Source organism: Schistocerca serialis, chromosome 3 (genome assembly GCF_023864345.2).
Source record: "Schistocerca serialis cubense isolate TAMUIC-IGC-003099 chromosome 3, iqSchSeri2.2, whole genome shotgun sequence".
Classification (NCBI taxonomy): Eukaryota; Metazoa; Arthropoda; class Insecta; order Orthoptera; family Acrididae; genus Schistocerca; species Schistocerca serialis.
The window spans coordinates 256,830,531-256,836,199 of record NC_064640.1 but is presented as its reverse complement, the minus strand read 5'-3'; positions in this window follow the sequence as shown (position 1 = coordinate 256,836,199).

Here is a 5,669-nt window from a genome sequence, read left to right as displayed (position 1 = left end):
TATCGAAGCACATTCTCTGACAATTCTCTCTCGTATATATTCAGGTGTAATTGGAACGTCTTTATAATATGTATGATATTTATGGCGATGCAGAACACGAACAACACTACTCTGGCTCAAGCAAGATTACCTTGCTATTTGAAGCGAACTAACACAGGGGTCTCGAACCACAGTGGCAGGAGCACCAATTTCCGTTTCCTCCTTAGTAACTTTCCTTTGTCGGATATGTTTCCGATGCGTTAAAAATCCAGTTGTTCTCAGTTTATCATACACATATTTAAATGTACGACGTTTAGGGTGAGTACGTTGAGGATATCTTTCAGTGAAAAGTCTCTAGCTCTCATTGAATTTAATTGTCAATCTCTGTAAATGAGAAGCATATCGAATTGTTCTTCGGAGGAATACATCGTTCACATTCGCATGATTCGACGATACTAGTCTTACCGTTCCTATTAGTGTAGTATTGCGAAACCGTCGAATGGTGTTTACATGTCAATGGCACGTTAGATGGATACGCCGTATTCGGTGAATATTTACTGTTTGCACGATATATGAGAGAGAATTGTCAGAGCATGTGCTTCGATAAGTGTCGAAGTGATAAGGAATACCTCTCAATCCATGATAATCATATTGCAGCACTGCATTGATACCTATGGTCATCACTTCGAACACCTTCTGTAACTGGACGTTGATGCTACCTTTTTGACCTTCGTTGACCTTCGAAGGCCTTACTCTTACACATCATTGGATTCGTCTCGATATCCGCTATCAGAAAATAAGTACAAAACTATAGCGGCCCATTTAAAAAAAAAACGAAGTTGAATTTCACGTCTCTGACGTGACACCACCTAGCAACAAAACACCAACGTCATATTATGGCACCTGTTGTCTCGTGCAACTTTTGTCGCACAAACGTTTCAGCTACTATCATACTTTCGGAGTTAATCTAGGTGGCAAGGACCGGTCGCTGTGTCATCCACAGCCCTTAGGCATCACTGGATGCGGATACGGAGGGGCATGTGGTCAGCACACCGCTCTCCCGGCCGTTGTCAATTTTCGTGTCCAATGCTGCTACTTCTCAATCAAGTAGCTCCTCAATTAGCGTCACAAGGGCTGAGTGCACCCCGCTTGCCAACAGTACTCGGCGTACCTGGACGGTGATCTAGCCGAGCACAACAGCGCTTAACTTTTCGTTGAAGAACTATCGCTAAATAAGCTGTCTAGACTAAAAAATATCACCACAGTAGACAAGTGTGAAAAATATGCATAGTTGTGAGAGGGGGAAGACAGTGTCTACAGACTGCCTACATTTTTTGTCATGTCAGATGCTATGAAACCATTAGCTTGAATGGAACTGTGGCTAGGTAGACTACAGCACTGCTCGATTACGCAGGGAGAGCAGCTGATCTTAAAATTTGGAGCTGGTCTGTGTAAAAACCGAGATTTATGGCAATTTCCTGGGTAAAGCGAAGATTGCGATTCCATCTTAATTTCTGTAATGTGTATTTCGATTTCGCCTATAATTTATGAGATTCATGTTACTCACGTAATTACGCAATACACTGGTGCATTTGCGAAATTTTATACCTTTCGAAATTTGTTCAAAACGCTCCTTATCATGTGATACCACGTAAGTCACATTTTTACCATTCTGATTACCGTTATCAAAAACTGCTGAAAAAGATTCGCATCATGCTAGTGTTACGTCATAAACTGGAAATTAAAATTTGTGAGGTAAATTCTGTTTCAAAGTGGTAACTCATAAATCTATACTTTATGCAGATCATTATTCAAAAGAAAAAATATTATAAATAAAAACTATCAGCCCTTTGGTATTAATTTCAATTTTACTACTTCGTATCTATCAGTTTCTAACAAATATCACAAATTGTTCAGTCAAGGTCCTTAAAGAAAGGTATTTAGAAAGTTTTTTCTCTCTCCTGAAAAGTTGGGTTTTTGTACTTACAAGGTATCGTATGTTAAGGATCGATAATATAATAACATTGTTGCACGTTTCTGCAAAAAATACGAAATTTGATTGCCTACAGATATCAATTTACGATAACCTAGATTCAGAATATAGTATGTACTATGTGAAACGCAACCCGACTTTTATTTTTTTCCCCATATCATTCATAACTAATGCCCCACGGACTTGATTATTTTTCATATTTATTTTATGTTATGATAAGTACAATTTTCTTGTATATGTCTGAAAGATCCTTCCCAGTGCAGATGCATGCCATTCTCGAACTGTTACGGGAATCGGCGAAACGTCGCGATGATCAGGGGCTACGTCTGTAGTGTGTGGATAAGTTGAGAATTTGGATCTGACGAGAGGTGTGCTCCGGTAGTCCGCGCAGGTGCGGTGACCACAGTGTCCGTATGGCTTAGTGGTCGGAGCATCTGCCTAGTCTGTTGCGGTGACTGCCGGAGTCTGTTTTTGGTCCTTACTGACGACGACACGTACGGCTTTCAGCCGCCACCGAAAGTGCAGGATCCACTCCGCTAATTATTTAGGTTGATTATTTCCTGACCTTCCTGCTCATTGGGGCTTTCCGGGTATGAGACGTGGTTACTGCAGAAGATTCCTGCAGCAAACTGACCATCTACGGACTTAATAGGGGAAGACCCCTACCAATAAGACGATTCGGCCGCTCGATACGGCGGTAATAGGATCTTTAAAAAATGAATACGGGAACCGAGTTCGAACCCCGGTCCACCACAGATTATCAGTGTTTCCCCATCAATTTAAATCGATACTCAGTAATAGCCAAATGTCATCAACTCCCTTTGTGTCTTAAATAAATCTTTATTGTTCGTCAAACTCCAGTGTTCGTCAAACTAAGAACCGTCACTGTATTTCATAAACACACTTAACTTCTTGAGAAATAACTAATTTTTATGTAAAAGTTAAAAATATGCTAAGCTTTTAACGTAGCGTATTTTGAAATTGTTGAATTTATTTTATTAACTATATAAAATAATCTGCGATATTATTTTGTTTCTCAGGTTTTTGTAAGCACAATGTAATTTCACCCAAAATTGTTAGTAACTCAAAAACCGGACATCCTTTTATCTTCAACTTGAACAAATTGTTTCTAGAATAGGGTTCAGAAAATAAATATTGTGTTCGGACATTATGAATTACCTCGAAGAAAACGATTTATTGACACATAGCACGGATTCAGAAAATATCGTTCTGTGAAACATAACTAGCTCTTTAGACTCATGAATTAATGAGTGCTATCGACAGGGGATGTCAAATTGATTCCATATTTTTAGAAACATGGACCTTGCCGTTGGTGGGGGGCTTGCGTGCCTCAGCTATACAGATAGCTGTACAGTACGTGCAACCACAGCGGAGGGGTATCTGTTGAGAGGCCAGACAAACGTGTGGTTCCTGAAGGGGGGCAGCAGACTTTCCAGTAGTTGCAGGGGCGACAGTCTAGATGATTGACCTGGTCTTGTAACATTAACAAAAACGGCCTTGCTGTGCTGGTACTGCGAACGGCTGAAAGCAAGGGGAAACTACAGCCGTAATTTTTCCCGAGGGCATACAGCTTTGCTCTATGGTTAAATGATGATGGCGTCCTCTTGGGTAAAATAAGATTGATGAAATGTACGATGAGATAAAAGAAATTATTCAGATAGTGAAAGGAGACTGGAACTCGATAGTATGAAAAGGAAGAGAAGAAAACATAGTAGGTGAATATGAGATGTGAGTATGGAATGAAAGAGGAAGCCGCCTGGTAGAATTTTGCACAGAGCAAAACTTAATCATAGTTAACACCTGCTTCAAGAACCAAGAAAGAAGGTTGTATACATGGAAGAAGCCTGGAGATACTAGAAGGTTTCAAAAAAATGGTTCAAATGGCTCTGAGCACTACGGGACTTAATTTCTGAGGTCATCAGCCCCCTAGAACTTAGAACTAGTTAAACCTAACTAACCTAAGGAAATCACACACATCCATGCCCGAGGCAGGATTCGAACCTGCAACCGTAGCGGTCGCGCGGTTCCAGACTGTAGCCCCTCGAACCGCTCGACCACCCCGGCCGGCCTAGAAGGTTTCAGATAGATTATACAAAGGTAAGACAGAGATTCAGGAACCAGGTTTTAAATTTTAAGACATTTCCAGGAGCAGATGTGGACTCTGACCACACTCTATTGGTTATGAACTGTAGATTCAAACTGAAGAAACTGCAAAAAGGTGGGAATTTGAGGAGATGGGACCTGGATAAACTGAAAGAACCAGAGGTTGTAGAGAGTTTCAGGAAGAGCATTAGGGAACGATTGACAAGAATGGGAGAAAGAAATACAACAATGGTTCAAATGGCTCTGAGCACTATGGGACTCAACTTTTGAGGCCATCAGTCCCCTACAACTTAGAACTACTTAAACCTAACTAACATACGGACATCACACGCATCCATGCCCGAGGCAGGATTCAAACCTGCGACCGTAGCGGTCGCGCGGTTCCAGACTGCAGAGCCTAGAACCGCTCCTCCACTCCGGCCGGCAAACAAATACAGTAGAAGAAGAATGGGTAGCTTTGAGAGATGAAATAGTGAAGGCAGCAGAGTATCACGTAGATAAAAAGATGAGGGCTAATAGAAATCCTTGGGTAACAGAAGAGATATTGAATTTAATTGATGAAAGGAGAAAAAACAAATATGCAGTGAATGAAGCAGGCAAAAAAGGAACACAAACGTCTCAAAAATGAGATCGGCAGGAAGTGCAAAACGGCTAAGCAGGCATGGCTAGAGGACAAATGTAAGGATGTAGAAGCTTATCTCACTAGGAGTAAGATACACTCCTGGAAATGGAAAAAAGAACACATTGACACCGGTGTGTCAGACCCACCATACTTGCTCCGGACACTGCGAGAGGGCTGTACAGGCAATGATCACACGCACGGCACAGCGGACACACCAGGAACCGCGGTGTTGGCCGTCGAATGGCGCTAGCTGCGCAGCATTTGTGCACCGCCGCCGTCAGTGTCAGCCAGTTTGCCGTGGCATACGGAGCTCCATCGCAGTCTTTAACACTGGTAGCATGCCGCGACAGCGTGGACGTGAACTGTATGTGCAGTTGACGGACTTTGAGCGAGGGCGTATAGTGGGCATGCGGGAGGCCGGGTGGACGTACCGCCGAATTGCTCAACACGTGGGGCGTGAGGTCTCCACAGTACATCGATGTTGTCGCCAGTGGTCGGCGGAAGGTGCACGTGCCCGTCGACCTTGGACTGGACCGCAGCGACGCACGGATGCACGCCAAGACCGTAGGATCCTACGCAGTGCCGTAGGGGACCGCACCGCCACTTCCCAGCAAATTAGGGACACTGTTGCTCCTGGGGTATCGGCGAGGACCATTCGCAACCGTCTCCATGAAGCTGGGCTACGGTCCCGCACACCGTTAGGCCGTCTTCCGCTCACGCCCCAACATCGTGCAGCCCGCCTCCAGTGGTGTCGCGACAGGCGTGAATGGAGGGACGAATGGAGACGTGTCGTCTTCAGCGATGAGAGTCGCTTCTGCCTTGGTGCCAATGATGGTCGTATGCGTGTTTGGCGCCGTGCAGGTGAGCCCCACAATCAGGACTGCATACGACCGAGGCACACCGGGCCAACACCCGGCATCATGGTGTGGGGAGCGATCTCCTACACTGGCC